General features: G+C 34.7%; 1 long non-coding RNA gene across 1 annotated transcript; it reads right to left on the bottom strand.

The window, feature by feature from the left end:
* Positions 1,853 to 18,375, bottom strand: LOC110261729. Its single transcript, XR_002346197.1, has 3 exons — positions 18,226 to 18,375; positions 2,532 to 2,620; positions 1,853 to 2,021 (listed from the first exon to the last, which is right to left on the bottom strand). It is a non-coding gene; the product is annotated as an uncharacterized LOC110261729 (long non-coding RNA).

Raw genomic sequence — 20,345 nt, 5'->3', positions numbered from 1 at the left:
CTTTCACACACTCACAGACCCTTAAATAAAGAAAAAACCTGATAATCTTGAGGATGCAACTGTTGTAATTGCACATAGTGCCAGTTCTATAAATCTTCTGTAAGGAAAGATACAGGGATACACTCAGAAAATTGTGGATATTTTTTTTCTGCCTATGGCTACCGGCTTCTACTAACTCTTGGGTATATAGAAAGCCACTGTGATCCAGAGACACAGCTTATAAGGTGTAGTAATAAATGACATTGTATTATTTGTCTGTATAATAATAGACCCTATAGGACTCCAAAAATATCACATACTTACTTTTCCAGTTCTTGAATGCATAGCAGAAATGTGTCCTTAGCAACCACCAGGCTCCTACTTTAGTTCCCTGGAACACAGGCTAGTTTGACAGAAAAGGTCTCATAGAAATCTCTGGAACTTCCTTTACATGCCAAAATAAATGGGAATAATTGCATTCCTAGATGAGTCACAGACACTACTACCCCATCAAAGATGTGAAATAGTGATTCCAGCAGTGATTCTGGTCCCATCCCTTCTAGCTCTTCATCTTCACTGGTGTGGAGGAGATAGGTTTTGGAGACTGGCAGAGGATTCTCAATGAACATAATCCGATAAAGTCTTCAATTGCAGCTGATGCTGCAAACGAGTAAAACCTTGATACCTGGCAGGCTCTTATCGATCCGAAGTGTGCTCTTTTCTCTACATCTACTTTGCTGTCATTTGGAAGGAACATATACTTTCACTATTTTATCTCAGGATTATGTCAGCCCTCTTGCTCTGAGACACAGTTTAGCTGGGAGAGAAACTGACCATTTCACGGTCCATAGAACTGCCTACAGGCCCACCTCATTGGAAGTATCACATTAATTGGATGTGGAGAGTAGGAAGAAGCTGATATCTTGGACACATTAAAGAAGATGGGGGATAAAATGTGTGAAGACAGAGGAGTCGACTGTCTCTGATTTTTCTGCAGATAGAGTGATCTGGGCCATGCCAGGACATCGCCTGAAAGGTAAAGAACTCATCATCGCCTCTTTACCTTTTGCTATTAAATCAGGGCCTCCTGATTTTAGAGCCAATGAGGGCCACATTTGGGTAAGCAGCTTTGTTACAGTTACCAGATGACTCAAAGGTTGTGATCTGTTGGAGTGTGCCAGGGCCAGAAAAGGACCTGCCACTGGCTTTGGACGAAGTACAAGCATCCCTTCTTGACCCTTCTATACCAGCATCGTCTATACCAGATCCAAATGCTGAATACAAGTTGTGTAAAATGTTTAAGATTATGTAACAAAGCTATGCTCTCTTGGACATATGCATTACAGGAAACTGTCTGCTGTCAACTGGGGGCTCTACTGCCAACCTCGTCAAAGTCCGAGTGCCAAGAAAAAAAGGAACTAAAACATCCAGTCTAAAAGCAGAAGATCTGGACAGCACTAGTTAATCACATGTATCCATAACCTCACGTGGCATTCAAAATCGACCGCTTAATTGAGGAAGGAAAACAATTTCATCATTTGCAGAATGACTCAATTTGTTTCACATACAAAGATTTTTGTTGTCATTTGGGTTTTGCCTTTTTTGTTGTTTTGTTTTGTCTTTTACTTTTCTCTGCTCCTCTAAACTCGGGGAACCGAGAGTCTATGTGGAAAGTATACTTTTTAAAATCCCTCTAAACCTCCGTGGGGTAAATTGTTCTGAATTCTTCACAATGAGGCAGATGGGATTGCTAGAAATTATCTTTAAAAATTATAAAAGTCCTCTCCTCCAGAACTGAAAGTGACATTGGCAATGAAATACAACACCTTGGGTTTTTTGTGCCTTTTATAGAAATCTGTAACCCACTCTCCAAACTGTCATGCATAATTCAATACAAATGGGTGATCTGCCTTTTTGGTTTAAACACAGAACAGAACTGTCAGAAAAAAAAAAAAAAGTCACCTGCAAGTTATTGAGAAAGCAGTCAACTTTCTGGGATCAGGATAAGGGTAATTAGCTGCAAAGTCCACACTCCAATTTGCCTGAAGAGAAACAAATGAAAAAAATTATATATATGTGTATGTGTGTACATATCTGTATGTGTTTACATTTTCGGCATGACTGTTGCATCGATTTGCCAAGATTCAGTTTTCTCTCCCGCACTTTGAATAAAACCCAGGTGCCACTGCCAATATTGCAATACTTATTTAATAGGCAGCGGTGGGTGGCAGCCTTTTTTTTTTTTTAACCTGCTGAATTTCTCTCATTCCTGGCTATGCATGACTCTCACCCTTTACAGCCCCTGAACTTTGCAGAACAAGTCAGATGTAAGATGATTTTGCATGCCTCTTATTTTTCAGCTCCCAGTAATTTGCTCAACAAATAACAGCCAAGTTATTTGCTGCAAGCACCAAGGCAGTTTCCCACCACTTGGAAATACAGGAGGCATCAGTCTGATCTCAAAGCTTGAATATGCTGTTATTTTTTCCAACATTTTCATCATTTTCTCTGCCAGGTACAGTTTCAATGTATTTTCATATTTTACTTTTTACCTTTCACCATCGTGTTGAGCAAGGCATTTTGTGTTTCTTCTTTCATCCAAAAAGTGTTGACAAATTCATTTCAGTCTCCTAAAAATGAGCTTGTGGCAGAAAAACAAAGTGTAAATGCATGTATCTGGGTGCATTTTACAAAGTAATAGGCGTGACAGATGATATATTTTAATCAAATTGAGAAATCCATTTGATGGGTTTGTGTCAAAGGTTGTTTGAGAGGCAGGCATAGGATCTAGTAAAATAGACCCCTGGCATCTATGCAAACTCTTACATCCATGAATATCAACCCTGTACTGCATTTTGCAATGAAATTATATGCCAAAATTTAGCCTAAAATGCACACATCCCTCTCAAAGTTGGCAGCATCGAGAATGCAGAAACATATGCGGTGCCGATGATTCCTCCGTGGTAGCCTTGTCAGATCTTCCTTTTGCTTGACCCCTGCTCCTGAGGGCTGGTACTGTGCAGGTCACTACCCCCTCCTCCCTCCCCAGTCCAGGAGAGCTGCCAGCATCTCTACTTTCCCCTCAAACCAGGAAACCAGCTGTATCTTGGCTGATGATCCCAACTCCTTTCCATCTTTGTTACCAACATGACAGTGACACTTAGTAGAGTGCCTTTCTTCCAGCTTTAGTGGGAAAGGATATGTCAAACAGCACCCCCTATACACATACATACTTTATGTCTGCGGGTTTCACTATAGTGAAATATAAAGAGGGAGGTGTTCTTTCTCCCAGGGCTCGCTCTTTTCTCTAAACTTCCTTTTGGCTAACAGACACCACTCACATCACTCCCTCTGCTCATATGCACTAGGAAAGTGAACCCTCCTCATCCTTGCCTGGAAGCTCAGGATTAAAATTCATGTTTGAGGAAAATGGTAAATTACAGGATATTACAGACTTTGGAGGTACCACATTAAGTAAAAGAGGAATGAAATAAGTTTCTTACTTCCTTATGTGATAACTCACTACAGAATACCTCCTAGAGGAGAAAGTGCTAAGAAACAGAAAGAAATTCATTAAATAAATTCATTTTTCCTCAAAAGCCAGAAACTCATTTGTGAGTTTATCTCCTATGTTATGTTGGGCATATGACAAGTGTTTAATATTTAATAATTTTAAAAGAAGCAAAACAACATCAAGTTGAGGAAATAATTTATTGAGCTTTTAAAATTGTATCTCGATTCCCTTATATTCTAGAAAAGTGGAGGGAAAAGGAGCTTGGAAAAGGAGAGAGAATATTTAAAGCATGAATCACTGCCTAGTTTGTGTTTATCTATAATAAATTAGTATGGTTTTAATATATACTTACATTACTTTTGTAGCTTTATTTTCAACTTTTGAAAAACGTTTTAACTTTAATGTTAAAAGAAGTGGCTTTTGTTCTTTTAAGAAGTAGGAATCAATGATTTGTGTTATTTCTCCAGAAGGCAAGACTCTGAGGGCCAAAATTTAAAATCACTGGTAGGACTTTGTGTGTATTTCAGCTACATATAAGGATAATTAGAATGGAGATAGTTCATTAGAGAATGTAAAAAGAATTGTTTTATAAATGCTGACCCAAAAGAACATCTATTAATTTCAAATGAACAACAGTTGAAGGGAATGGAGGTGTCTTGATTTTTTTTAGATGTTTGTTTAGATAACTTCTTTGTAGAGGAACAAAGACATTGACTTTGGTCATCACTTGTTCAAATGGGTTATTAAGTGATTTTAATGATGAATTTTGATGACGTATCTGATATTCTGTTATTTAAATCTGACAGAGCACTGGAGTGACCCACATGCTAGGGTGCTACTCCTCTTCTGGAACTCAGACACAGATGCTGAGATCTCTACACCAATATATTCCAACGAAAACATAAAAACTAGTTTCTTGAACAGATAGAGTCACGATCAATATTTTTAAGCACAGGGAGAAAAAAAAAATCATTCATAAAAATTAGTCAATTCAATTTCATGGTTTATATACATCAAAATACAGCTGGCTGACCAGATGTTTTTTACTTATTTTTCTGGCTATATTATTGCCATGTGGTTGAGTCTTTTCTCTAGTGCTGATACAGATCAGTCGCTCTTTAGAAAAATAAGCTCATTGGTTGCCAACTACAAATGTATGTGTCAGTTTTTTTAATGGTGATGATTTCGGATTTGCTAGAAAGCAATTTTTGGAGGACAAATATGAAAATTACCCACAGTTCTCTCGAAATGCCACTAGGAAGCCTATATTACTATTTAGTTAGTTATTGAAATATTTGACAGTTACACAATTCTGAAATTGGAGGAGCTTGAGAGAACATGCATGCAATCTTCTCACAGAAGCCAGATACCTGAGGTCTTGCTGCTTTGCCTTCATGCTTCTCAAGCTTAAGCTCCCTTGCCTTTCTGTCTTACCACCTCTCCTTTTCTCTTTTTAACCAGAAAGGAAGGGGCCTCCCAAGGTGATTTATTCCAGGCCTTAAACCCACCTTAGAATTTGCCCTGAATGGTGCCTTTGAAGAGTGAAGGAGGTCCAGATGAAAGAGAAGCTGACTGGGAACGTGCACAGAGAAATGCATGACAGAGATTAACATGCCATACATAACCTCTTAATCAAAAACCCTGCGCAAGAATCAGCAGGCAACAGAGGCAACATCCGGAAGTTGTTGAGGTGAAAATGTGGAGAGAAAAGACATCTGGACAGAAAGGAGGAGTTGAAATAACCCCAACAGCTCTGTGCTGACTAAAGGAAAGTTAGAAAATGCAAAAATCTTGAGAAAGGTAAAAGTATTAATAGAGAATATTAAGTTAATGAGGAATTATTTCTTAGATATATGAATGGTGCTGCATTTTATAAGTAGCTTTTTTATACCTACCAAACCATGTTCTAGGCACTATTGTTTATTATATAAATATCTTATTTAACCTTTTTATTAGTCTATTGAAATAGGCGATGTTGCTCCAAATTAATGGATGAGAATATTATTACTCTTAAAGGAAAAAGATTTAAGATTACTCTTAAGTGTGAATGGATAGAGCTGAGAAGGATTACGGATGAAAAGAATGAAACCTAAAATTCAAATTCGAGTTCCATAGCTCAGAGTTTTTTTCAATAAACTGCACTGCCTCTAATACCTCCTGACTTTAAACTGGGAATACAAATTTTAAGTACATTCTTGAAAAGGAAGAGGTCATAAAAATCTATGCTTATATAAATGCAACATTAAAATCATGAATTCAGATATTTACAGTGCAGCAGAATTACCTGGAAATAAATACAGATTCACTGCTTCACTTTCAGACAGTTCCACTCTGCAGGTCTTAGGCAGTCTTTGGGTATGTTGAGTATACTTTCAGACACCCTGGTGTTTAAGTTAGGGTTGTTGATTGCTAACAACTAAAGCTGGCTTTACCTGATATAATAAGAAAGTAGACTTGTTTGGGAAGCAGAATAATAGCCCTACAGGGATGCCCAAGTCTAAATCTCTGGATCCTGGGAATATAAAACCTTACATGGCTAATGGACTTTCTGGACATAAATGAAGGATCTTGAGACAGGAATGGGGAGATTATTCTAGATTATATAGATATACCAGAGGTAATCTCCAGGGTCTCTCTAGGTGAAAGAAGACAGAAGAGTCAGAATCAGCGGAGATGTGATAAAGGAAGCAGAGAGAAAGTGGGGATATCAGGGTAGAAGCTCAGTTCAGAGATATGCAATTGCTGACTCTGTTGATGGAGAAAATGGCCATGAACCATGGAAGCAGGCAGCTTCTAAAAGCTGGAAAAGGGAAGGAAACAAATAGGATTCTCCCCTGGACTCCCCAGAAGGCATGCCACCCTGCCAACACTGGGATCTTAACCCAGTAAGACCCATTTTGCTCTTCTGAAATCTGGAGTTGTAAGATAATAAATATGTCCTGCTTAAGCCATTATGTTTGAAGTGATTGTTTACAGCAACAATAGGATGTTAACACAAAAGCGTATTGAGGTGCTTATCTTTATTTGTACTTCAAAAATACGTAAACTTATGCTTCTAGGCATAGCAAACACTATTTGTCCTCTGAGCACATTATCACTTTGGAGTGTCCATGTCCTAGCTTCTCATGACTTTTTTTCTAATGGCTTTAGTACCTGGGAACTTACCTATGGGATATCCAGCAGTTTATGTTGAAAGTTTAACTATCCCAAGCTCTTTCTAAACCCCCAAAACATACTATAGTATTCAATAGTGACCCTCTTAGCTTTATTTTCTCCATGGAAATTTGCACAGTTGTCTGTTAATCCCAATAACTACCTCATTGCATTATGAATCATATTCAGTTAATGTTTTTCAAAGGAAAGAATCGATGAATGGAAAAAAATGAATGAATATATCACTGACATGTCTGGTCATGTTTAGTTTTGACTGATGTAACACCTTCATCCCAATAAATATATATATTTTTAAAAGTGTATTCAAAGATATATAAGGAAATTTATCTAAATGGTTTCTGTTTTCTTTTTGCTATTAATGGGGTGTGATAAGTGGGAATGTATTTTGGATCTCTCTCTGGCATACTTACACACATGAATAATATTCACTGAAGTTTCTTCTCAGTCAAGAGTTACCCTAAGAGAAATTTCATTGCTAATAGAATGACAATAGTTGTCTGGCTTCACAGTTACATTGTAAATCTTTCACAAAAGACCCATAAATGGTTCAGTATTCTTAACTTGAAATATGGCAATTGAGGAAGTCATGTCCATTTGAACAGAAAATACCAGAAAGTCAACAGATTGACATTCAAGTTACTCAGGCTAACTCAGGATATATCCATGTTTTCCTTGGCTTGCTAGAAATGATTCCACTTAATGACAAAAGAAAGCTATACTGATTTTAATTTGCCCATGTCTACTGTGCTATCTCTAATTTCACCATTTTAAATGAAATAATGGCAGTTTTCTCAAAATGGATGATTTGTTTGAAGATATAGGTTTATAAAACATTTCACAAGCTGATTGTTTTTCTTCTTAATTTAAGAAAAATAAGGTAAAATGGAAGATTATTTTTCACAAAATCAATATTTTACTTTAGTCACTGATAAACCTGATACCTTTACAAAATTATGGTAATTATCATTTTGGGGTACAGAAACACCAAAATTAACAAATAAAACTGAATGGAGTAAAACAATCAATTTATTTAAAGAAGTTTACTTTAAAATAAAAAGGAATTTTAAATGAGACATTATTGGCTAATTAATAATTGGTGGAAAATTGGCTGTATAAAAAGGAAACAATTGAGTTAGATCTGGACTCCATGTCAGAAATAGCAATAAATATCTAATAGTTTGAAGAACTCAAATAAAACAACTATCCAAGAAAAATATTAAATAAAAATTTAGATAATGCCAGACTATGGAAATTCTTCCTAGAAAGAAGCAAAACAAAAAACCCTAAAGGAATGAACCAACAGATCTGACTACATAAAAATCTAAAATGTCCTTATGATATATTTTAAAAACATTAAAATATAAATTGCAATTTGAAAAAAGAATGTGTACCATATTTAATAAAGAATCAAATGCAAAATACATAACATTCTAATATATGGAGTTCCCATCATTGCTCAGTGGAAATGAATTTGATTAGCATCCATGAGGATGCAGGTTTGATCCCTGGCCTCTCTCAGTGGGTTAAGGATCCCACATTGCCCCGAGCTGTGGTATAGGTCACAGATATGGCTTGGATCCTGTGTTGTTGTAGCTGTGATATAGGCCAGAGGGTACAGCTCCGATTCGACCCCTAGCCCCTAGCCCCTAATATATAACAAATTATATATATGCCAATAAAATATGAACGTAAGATTTAATCAGTCAATAAACAGTGACAATAAAACTGAATAAATCAATAAATTCTGAATAAATCCTTATTCAGAATCAGAGAAAAAAATTTAAACCACAATAAGACATGTTATTAGACAGACAAAAATTTTAAAATGTTGAAAAATGATGTGGGGAAATAAGAATACTCATCTACTGTTGGTGGAATTTATATCAGCAAAAGTTAATGAGCCAGGGTGGTAATATATACCAAAACTTTAAATGGTTATCTTCCTAAATTCAGAAACTTCATCTTATCTTTATAAATATTTTCACATGTGGATAATAGTATAAATATGAGGTTTATTGTGAAATTGTTTCATATTTTTGAAATATATTGAAAAAACCTAAGTGCCCACCAGAATGGGAACTTATGTATCTTGAGATCTTTGTAATACAAAATGTGACAGAAACATTAAAAATAATGAACTCTTAATGAATTGAACATTTAAATGTCTCCAGAACATATTTTTGAATATAAAATCGTCTCATAATACATGTGTCATGATCCTATTTATGTTTTAAAAAATGTTGCTTTTGTAAAATGCACACATGTAAATTCATCAAAAGGATATGGGCCAGTGCTTTAAGATATGATGTCTCTTCAGAGGGGATTGTGTGAAGAAAAGAAAATGGAGGATATTCCCTTTTTACATTTTCACTGTAGTTTGTTATATAACAGGAAATACATGTATTTTACTATTAAAAAGAAAAAAAATAATCTCCTTTACAGAACATTTTCAATTTTGAAGTTAAAGCCAAAAATTCTCCTTGAAGTGAGACTATTCCTATTTTTAATAACCAATTACCCTTTAAGTCATGCTATCTTTCTTTCCAGAGAACATCAGTAGGGCTTTGATCACTAAACAAATTTTGTAAATTAAATATATGATATGACACAGAAATACAGACAAAACTCAAGCTTGGGAAGATGATGGTTACTAATATCTTGCAGCCTATTTTGTGATACACAGCTTTCCACTTAGAACATTTTGAGATTCTACAATTATATTAAATTTATTTATAATTTATAAATTTTGAAATTGAGAAGAGTATCCCTTTCATATTCCCATTTTCCCTCTGTACTAGATTTTTAATTTTTGATCAATTGTGTCTGATTTCACTGTGGAGTTACCTTCTTTTTTCTCAGCAAATCAATCCAATAATAAGACTCCTTTTTTAGAAAAATTTACTTGAGGTAGAGTTAATTTACAATATCATATTAGCTTTTAGAGTACAGCAAAGTGATTCAGTTGTATATACAAACATATGTATAGGTGTATTATATATTCTTTCTGATTTGTGAATATATAAGTCATGAAGTGCTTTTCCACGATAGGTTATTGGAAGACATTGAATATAATTCCCTGTGCTATACACAGTAGGATCTTGTTTTTGTCTATTTTGTATATAGTAGTAGGAATCTCAGTTCTAAACTCTTAATTTATTCCTCACTACTTCCTTCTAGTTATGAGACTCAATTTAAGAGCTCTTTCTCCCTTTTCTTCTAACATTCCTTGGCTTAGTTTTACATCAGTGGGCTCAGGGTATACTCCTATGGCCCTCTAAATAACTTCTTGCTTTGCTTTAAGAAATATTTGACCTCCTCCATTTGCCCATTCCTTCTAGGCTAAAATTCGAAGTATCTTTAAGATGAAACACAACCTTAAAAAGTAAACTACCTCTATGGACATCTCAGGATCACAGAAAAACATCGTGGGTAGACTTTGTATATGATACTTCTTATGATTGCAGATATAGAAGGAAGAATTTCTCTAAGACTCAGTGTGACCAACAACAAAATCAAATGATTTTGGTGAGCTTCAGCCCAACAGAAAAATCCCAGGAAACCGACAGATCTGAGGCAGCTCCTAAGACATCAATGCAAAGGTTGACAGAGCCTGCCAAGGAGCCAGATGCTGCTGTCAGAGATAGGAGAAATGGACCGCAGTTTGGTGTCTGCTTCCTGTGATTAGCATCAGCAGCACCCGTCACTCCCTTTTCCAGATTAATTAGTAAAATATGGTGTGAAGAATTTCAGTAAAATGTTTGTGCAAAAGGGGGAAAAGAAACATCTGTTTCAGAGTTGTTTTCCCCCATAATCAAACTCTGTCAAAGGTTTGTGCACAAGTGAGTGTGTGGTTTTTTTGTTTTTTGTTTTTTACATTTTGTTTCCATTGTTACATTTGTTGGGCATTAAAACAATGCTCAAGAATAATTAAGGACAATATTGTTTCATTCTTACTTTATACTTTTTCCGTACTAGTTTCATAGATCAAGATTTAGTGTTTCCCACTTTTTCTTTTCCTTCTCTTTTTCTTTCCTTCCTTTCTCTCTTCCTTCCTCTTCTTTTTTTCTCTTTTTCCTTTTAACTAGAAAAGAAGGTCTTGGTGTCACAGATCAGTTTCATTTAAGAAATAAAACAATGTATTATGAATAATAACACCTTCCATTGCACCAAACTCAAATGGAAACCATGATACACTGTGAAATGCCAAAGAGAGTATGATTTGAAGCAAGTATTTCTTACCTCTTAAGTGCAAAGGACATATGAAAAAAAAAAAAATGTGGCTTTCTTTACGCCTCAACCTCTCAATGACATTTACTGGTTGATTATAGAAGAAAAAAACACATGACCAAAAGCCAGTACAGGTTCTAGTCATGTTTACAGCTTGTTAATTAAAAATTTATTGCATAATTGAAAAGAAAAAAAAAGTAAACTAAAAAAAAAAGAAAAAAAAAACACCTCATTGCACAACTGAAAGTTTTCTTCCCTTCTATAAAGGACATGATGAAAACAATTCATATTTGAATAAGGTTTTATAATCTGCATGTACCTGTCATGTATATTACCTCACCCTGTCTTTACAAAAATGAGAGATGAGGAAAGTGGATATCATGGATTTGCCCAAAGGCTAGAATGGAGACTGAAAACCCTGGATTTTCTTCCCATTCCAAGGCTCTTTCCGTTATACCACAGAAGCTTCCTAAGATATCAACTATTACAGAAAAAAAATATCTATCTAAAATATGAGTGAAATAGTAGTGCAAATATACAGAAGGCTAGATCAAACACAGTTCTTTCTTAAGAGTACTTAGATGCGTAAACAAATACGTTATTACTACAACCCGGAGGTGAGTTATCTTATTTTTTCCCATTTGTTTTAGAGAGTATGTCAGACTGGGTTAGGGTTATTTAAAGATATGCCATTTGATTCACTAGCATTAGATCACTTTTGTGTCCATGATATCATGGGCTTTGCTGCCCTATCCTTCTAAAAAGTGTGATAAGCAACAAGTTCAAGTTCAGTCAGGAGTAGTGGAGCTGGCACATAACTGAGGTATGTACTGAATCTCTATCATACTCATCTCTCTCCATCTCTGTTCATCTCCTGATAAAGTGTTGCAATACATCCCTCATGTAGGAAAATATAATTTATCTCAATAGCTTTTTTGGGGGGAAAATTGTAGATATGTATTCCCACCACTTATATGGGGCTGTAATACCTGTAATGCCTCCATGGTACAAATATAGTGGGGTGATCTGCCAGGGATCCTTACCTGAAACTCTTTAAGTTACCTATGATTTATTAGTCAATGGACAAAGACACTAAAAATCTATTTATAACACTGGCTATCAATTTTTTAGTGTTCATGTATGCAGTAATTACAGCTTATCTTAAAAGAAATGTTACCATGTTCTGAGAAAGAAGTACTCCAGATAGTTAAAATATTTAGAAGCATGATTTCTGGCTGAGAGTCTTGTTGATATGTCTCATGTTTGTTTTGAAATCAGTTTACCCATCTTTCAAAGTAGCTGAAATCTCCTTCTTCTTACAAGATTCAGAAGGACGATTAAAGGAATATTTTCTAACTCCAAGTCATGCGATTTTTTAGGTGGAAAAATAGATACAGACGCAGAAGCCTCACAATAGGTGGGTTATTTCATCCGTAAGTTAAAAATCAGAGGAGATAAGATGATTCCTCTCATGGCTAGTGAGGATAAGATGAAGCAACCATAACCAGAGCCTGAGAAAGAACAGCAGCCACCATGATGGTCATAATGTTTACACTTGAAAATTTTAAGGTAGTGGACAAATGTGAGGCCAGCTGGATAAAGCATTTTTATCCTAATAGCTAATTTACATATGTCATGTTGATAATCTATAAGTAAATTAATAAATATCTGAAGTATGCTTTCTTTTTTATTTTAATGATATTATAATTAATATGAAGGAAGATATCTTAAATTTACCCCTTATTAAAAAATATAAGATCAGCTATATCAAAGAACAAATCTGTAGTTACATTTGCAAATGGCAACACCATGCTGGACTCTTTGAAATACAGTGTTAATGTATGCTATGTATACTTCCTATGTGAAATCCTAGTAATTACACTTTAAAACTTTAAAATGAAGTTTCAGTTGGCTGCAAATCAAATTGTGTGCAATTCTGTCTTCTGACAGCCAGCTCTGTGTCTGTGCACCACATTTCTTTTCAATAATTAGATTTAAAATTTAAATGGAGAATTTTATATAATTTTTATTTAATAGTGGCTCTCTGATTATTTCAATTTTTTCTTAAATTTCTAATATATTAGATTTTAAACATCTAAGAAGATTTGGCATTAAACTGACCTTTTCCATGCTTGGAAAAGAGCCAGGGATATTTACATGCCAAAATTTAAAATAGTAGAATAGTATGGAATCATTTTTAAAGGATATATTTAATCAACTTTATCTTTCATTGAACTATATTTTTAAGTCATTTCACAGATAGAAAAACACAGTTGCGATACTAGTTACATTTGTATTTGAAATTAATTTAAGAAGAATTGGTATACATGCTGGTAAATATGAGTAACTTTAAAAGTGAATGTTTTCAGATAGCCAACTAGTACATGAAAAAAAATGCTCAACATCACTAATTATCGGAGAAATGCAAATCAAAACTACCATGAGATATCTTCTCACACCATTCAGAATGGCCATCATTAATATGTCCACAAATAACAAATGCTGGAGGGGGTGTGGAGAAAAGGGAACCCTCCTGCACTGTTGGTGGGAATGTAAGCTGGTACAACCACTATGGTGAATAGTATGGAGATACATTAGAAAACTATACACAAAACTACCATATGACCCAGAAACCCCACTCTTGGGCATATATCCAGACAAGAGTTTCTTTGAAAAAGACACATGCACCCACATGTTCATTGCAGCACTATTCACAATAGCCAAGACATGGAAACAACCCAGATGTCCATTGATAGATGATTGGATTAGGAAGATGTGGTATATTATACACAATGGAATAGTACTCAGCCATAAAGAAAAACAAAATAATGCCATTTGCAGCAACATGAATGGAACTAGAGTCTCTCATACTGTGTGAAGTAAGTCAGAAAGAGAAAGACAAATACTGTATGATAGCATTTATATCTGGAGTATAATATATGGCACAAATGAACCTTTCCACAGGAAAGAAAATCATGGACTTGGAGAATAGACTTGTGGTTGCCACGGGGGGAGGGAGTGGGATGGATGGGGAGGTTGGGGTTAATAGATGCAGACTATTGCCTTTGGAATGAATAATCAATGAGATTCTACTGTGTAGCACTGGGAACTATATCTGGTCACTTGTGATGGAAAATGATAATGTGAGAAAAAAGAATGTATACATATATGTGTAATTGGGTCACCTTGCTGTATAGCAGAAAATTGACAGAACACAGTAAACCAGCTATAACGGAAAAAAATAAAAATCATTATATAAAATAAATGAGTAAATAAATAAATACTTGTTGAATGAATAAAAAAAAGAAAAAAATAATATTTTTCCTAAAGAACTACATAAATATGAAAAACCTGCTATAAATCTGTTGTGTTTGAATTAATGTAATAACAAATGGAGAACTTTTCATGAGGATTTAAAAATTCTATAGGTTGAAAAATCTCTCAAAATAAATATTTCAATTTTGAAATAAAATATGATCTAAAATGTTGGAAGTCAAAACAAGAAAATCTAATTTCCAATATAACAAATTCATTCAGAGGCAATGAATTTTGTCACCAAGTACAATACAGAAAACAAAGAAAAATAAATGTTTTGAAGAAAATTTGGAAAATATTGATGGGTTAATGCATTTGATATGAGTTAAAATAATGAATGTGCCATCAACATGTATAATATATCTATTAACAATACACACTAAAAGATAGATTTTTTTGGCTAAAAAGAAAAAACTGGAAACAGATAAAGATTTAGCTTTGCATTTTTCATTACAGTTGAAAATTTTAATATACAAGATCTGGCTATCAATATAATGTCATGTTTCAGTAATACTGAACTTTTACATAATGCTTTATGATACTTGGTCATAAAATATCGTACTGAAGCCATTAAATATTATTAAACTTGTAGAATTAATTTGTCAATTTTCCTAGTGCAAAGTACAAATAAACATAATTATTCACATTTTTAAAAAATATTTTTAAATCAATGAAGTGTCTTTAGCATTATTACCTATGATAATGTTAGAAAACTGACTAACACAAGCGGTGATGACATCCTGGATATTAAAGAAGTGAGCTGGTGATGTGGTGTTTTCATAATAAGTATGTTTCTTTCAGATAATTTTGCAATTAAAATAATGTTGGAAACATTAAAACATAAACATAAAACAGAGTATAGACTTTCCTCAGAATATCTATTATGATTACTTGAAACATTTCTGAAGAATTATAATGATTTGAAATCAAGCACAGTAAGCAATATTATGTTTAAATGTAAGGATACTGTGTGTGTGTGTGTGTTTTGTAATTACTTTTTTTTTTTTTTTTTTTTTTTTTTTTTTTTTTTTTTTTTGTTTTTTCTTCGCTGGTTGGGTTAGCCAGAGCCAAGCGGGATCGAGCGGTCTGCCTACCACAGTATGGCCGGATGTTAAATGGTCAGGCTAGTCGGATTCGTTAACATGACATGAATTTCTTATATGTGTGTCTGTGTGAGTATGTGCCACAGTTGAGAACAGCTGTTTTTTTGCTTTTAAGGGCCACAGCTGAAGCATATGGAAGTTCCCAGGCTAGGGGTTGTAGGGGTTGAATTGGAACTTCAGCTGCTGGCCTACACCGCAGCCACAGAAACACAGGATCCAAGCCATGTTTGCAACCTACACCACAGCTCATGGCAATGCTTGATCCCACCCACTGAGTGAGGCCAGGGACCAAATCCATATCCACAGGGATACTAGTTGGCTTCATTACTGTTGAGCCACAGTGGTAACTCCCAAGAACAGCTATATTTTTAACTTACTATGTAGATTCAAACAAATGATGAAAATGAAAAAAAATAAAATTAATATTCATCTAATCTTAACTTCCTTCTTTATACATTTTTTAAAATTTTTCAACAAAGAGGATCTTTTTTATAGTGAGAATGAATTATTTCAATACACAATATAAGCCACTATCTTAACCAGACTGGTATAAGAGAAAATCCCTGATGTCTCAGTGACTTAAAAAACACAGGTTTACTTTTCATATAATTTTACTGCAGATAAATAAAATTCCTCTATCTTGCAATAACAAAAAAAATAGAGAATATACACCAGCTCTTAATGGTTTCAATCTACATGTGCCAAACATAGTCTGAAGCAGTGAGTACTAGTGGACTCTGCCTGGCAAATTTCAGGTCACAGGGAGAAAATAGATATTTGTTAAAGAGTAACTCTTAATGCTATGAACACCTATAATTTCTTCCCACACACTATGGCCTTAGTTGACAAGCTCACAATGGTTGTTTAGTTTCCTCAATTATTACTATTTACAATGTGAAATCTGATCCTTATTCTTTTCTTTATACTTTATCTGTCAGTTTGGCCATGTTATGTTCCCCAATTATTTGATTAAAACTAGACTAGATGTTTTTCTAAAGGTTTTTGTTTTGTTATTTTTTTAGTGTTAAGAACATTCAAATCAGCTGACCTCAAGTAAAGCAAATTATGATCCACAGTTTGGGTGGGCCCTATCTAATCAGTTGAAAGCCTTAAGAGAAAAGACTAAGGTTCCCTGAAAAGGAAGGAATTCTGCTACCAGTCTGCCTTCAGCTCAGAATTTCAATCAAATCAACTGTTGCCAGGACCACAACTTTAAAGTCTTTTTCTGTCTGTCTCTATCTGTCCATCTGTCTGTCTCTCTCTGTCTCTGTTTCTCCCTCTCCCTATATATATATATATAGGGAGAGGGAGATATATATATATATTTGCTAGTTCTGTATATATATAGGGAAGAGCCACATAGGAGGAGGGTCAAAGCCCCAAGTCCCAAGGGCAACTCCTCCCTACCACTGATACATGTCCTGCCCACAGGTCAAGTTCTGCTGGTATCTTACTCCCGCCCTTTTGTCTGTCTGTCTGTCTCTCCAGCAGTGAAAGCATTCCATTCTCCTCCCCATATATACATATATACACAGAACCAGCAAATGTTAAATTTTTCTATATACTAAACCTCAAACTCTGACACAGAAGAGAATACTTTAAAGTAGAACCCTTAGAAAATCCAAGATAAATAGCACCCTAATAACTTGCTGCTATAAACAATGAAAAAACGTTTCTACAGATACGATCTGTGAAGGACATTATCCTTTTATCCCATCCCAACTCCAATTATACTTCTATCAATAGTTAGTTCCTTACAAAAGTAAGAAAAGCAAAGAAATAAAAATGAGGATTTTTCTTTCTTCTTTTTTTACTAAGCCTTAGTTTGTAGTTTTCCAATGAAGTATGATTACCTCTAAAAGAAAGGGGTCCATATTGATAAAATGTCTTGTGTGGTTTGTCCACTTTATGTTTTATCTTTCCCTATTTGGTTTATCTTTCACGTTTCCTATAATATATGTCATATTTTTTCTGCCTATGCACTTAACGGGCTTCCCAAGTTTAATTTGTGTCCAGTGGGAGCAGTATGTTTGCTTGGTTTTGAGGTTGACACTTCTCTTTGGAAAGTTACCATATGTTTTTATAATATATATTATACCAAGTTCCTGTTTTCGCAGTGCATATTTTTATATGTGGGGGTTAACTAGAGCAAAATGAACAGATTAAATTATATTTCAGTCATAGTCTGGCTTAATTTTCACTTGAATTCATTTCAAACTAAATGTTTCATCCTCATTCATCTTTATTCATTCAACTGTATCCCATGGACGTTTGCCATTGAAACACCTGGTAGTTCTCCCCTCTTGGCAGATTCTTGGACTCGTCCTAGCTTTTCTTGTGCTTTGGTAGAATTAAGGACATTATTTTTCTCAAAGGTGAGGAGGGTTTTTTGGGGAAATTTAATGTAACTTATTTCCTTGCCAAAGATATGCTAGGGGTTTAAGAGGTAAATTTCATGGCTACAACTCTCTCTCCAGGGCTCCATACTTGTTATAAATGTAAATCTTCACAGTGCATTTGTGAGGACTTGGAAGGTGGAGGCAGGATAAAGCCATCGCCACAAAGCACCAATAAATAGTAGGGCTTTCAATGTCTGTCTCACTACTAACCAAGAAGTTTAAAAGACTTGAAAATATAATTCATATAACACAGCATCAACATTGCACCAAACTTTTATTGTGCATTCACTGGATGTATGGTTTGACAACTAAAGAATTATGAGTTGTAACCATTTTTCATTTCCACAAAATGTGAGAGTATCATGTTATTTTTGCCCTTCCAATCAATGCCCATTTCTATCTGCCCATGCTAGATGTTAGCAAAATTGTTTTGTATGATTTTGTCAATTCTACCAATAAATCCTACTGCACTTTAAATGATGGATTAAGATCAACAATAATGGAACAAACTTACCAGCTTTTTCCTGTATCTCCTGCAGCTGGCATGTCCTATGTTGGAACAGAGCAGAATTCCCTATTAGAGGTAGCCTTGACCTCAATATAGATTAGTCATTTCTGGGTAAAGGTTTCACACCAAACAAAGACAAGAGCAAATTACAACAGGTTTTTCCAATATCTCCTGCAACTGCAAATGTAATATGTTCAGTGTGAGAAGATTGTTAATGATACATACATTTTCCCAATCACATTCACCCAGTGATAAAAACCACTGTCGGTGTCATTACCTTTAAACATAGAGATCACACACACACACGGACACACACACACACGTGTGTGTGTAGTTGCATTAAACTCTGTATTTAAATAAATATTAACCATGGAAGAAAATTTTCCTAATTAAAGAAATAGGCACTCGGGGAAGTCAGGTTTACTCTCTGGAATCTGTCTTTTCTATGTGAAATGATCCAGCCTGCAAAAAGATAAGGCAGCTTTGCAAACCACTAAAATTGAGTCAAAATGGCTTTCATAATTCTATGAAAGCAAGTTAATTCAGTGAGATAAAGATCTACCAAACTTGGTTTGGAACATGCATATTATAAATTTTCTGTGTCAATTTGATCCAAAGAAAAACATCTATTTGAGTCATGGTGTCTTATCATTTTCCCATTTTTATTGGTATTTAAGCAATTTATTTTCCTTTCTGGGAGCATATTTTTGGAGGACACTTCTCTAACAGAAAAATAAGTAATCACAGATATCATAAACATGTTACATGAAAATCTGTTATGTACATCTCAAGTATAAGTATGTATGTGTGCGCGCACACACACACACACACACAGCTCAGTGACTTTTTTTCAACGTATGATCTCCTCGTTCCAATGCAGAGACTTCACGATTCCACTCAAATTTGATTTAAATTTGATCTTAAACACATCTAAATATGTGTAAAAACAGCGTAATTAAAAATTATACAAAAAGTAATGTTATATAAATTATTTGTCTCTGTGTGTGTCCATTGTATGTTTGACCTGATTTACAAAACTGTCCATTTAAAAAAATAAAATAGATGCTCCTTGTTTATAAAACACTATTGAGGTTATAATTATAAAAGTGTATATGTAAATAGGTCTTTTAAAATGTTTGAAAACTTTTTCTCTTGTTCAGCACTGTGCATAGTGTTTAGCAGAACATATATTTCCCACATAATTCTAAAAAACGATATTAAATCCTTTTTCCTATATGAAGGAGAGAGTGATGCCAATAGAGCCTATTAGATGGGGCTGCTTTTATCTTTTATGTTTCTGGGTTTTGTTGCCTTTAGTTTGGTAAAGGTTGGCTGCTGGATAGGAGATAAGCAAAAAGAAAAGTTACATCAAACAACACAGCTGGAATAAACTAGATACATAATAGAGCTCAACTCATCCATGACCTGCCTGTAAACTCAGATATAAACTTTAAATCCAATACTTCTTTAAATATATCAAAAAGTATATTTAGATAGCCACAAAGCTCAGACTTAATAAAATTCAATAACTAGGAAAAGAAACTATCATTTAAAATCAGCTATTACAATAGGGACCTGGCATGCTACGATGGTACTAAACTTTCACCATCTTATTCCCATCAATAGACGCACTTTTGTTTGTACAGTTATGTAATTCTATAAATATTCTGTACTTTTGCTTAAATTCCTGAATATATTCCTGTTATTTTTTCTCTGCCTTATAAATAATATTATTATGTAACTTTAAATAATAGATTGTGATAGCCCAGGTCCTCTCAGAAAACTTCAAGGTCAGGTTCAATAGGCAATGATTTTGTTAGGGGAAAACCCTTGAGAAAAAATGGAGACAAGCTATGGAACATGGGGTCACACCACATGGGAACTAACTCCAAGTGAAGAAGAGATATTGTAAATGTCTAGACAGCTGTCGAACCAAGGAAGTTTTGTCAAGGTCATCAATGAGTTCTTGAGCCAAAGTCAGCCATCCCAGAGCCCCAGCTTACCTGTGCCTGCCATGCACAGTCGCTAGCTTGGAGCAGCCTATGGAAAGGATAGGCTTGGTTCAACGTGGCAAACAGGTGGAATGCTTGTCCCTTTACATTCCCTCCAGCTGACAGCCTGCAAGG

Source organism: Sus scrofa, chromosome 7, assembly GCF_000003025.6.
Source record: "Sus scrofa isolate TJ Tabasco breed Duroc chromosome 7, Sscrofa11.1, whole genome shotgun sequence".
Lineage (NCBI taxonomy): Eukaryota > Metazoa > Chordata > Mammalia > Artiodactyla > Suidae > Sus > Sus scrofa.
The sequence above is the reverse complement of the archived record's forward strand: the minus strand, read 5'-3'. Positions and strand labels throughout refer to the sequence as shown.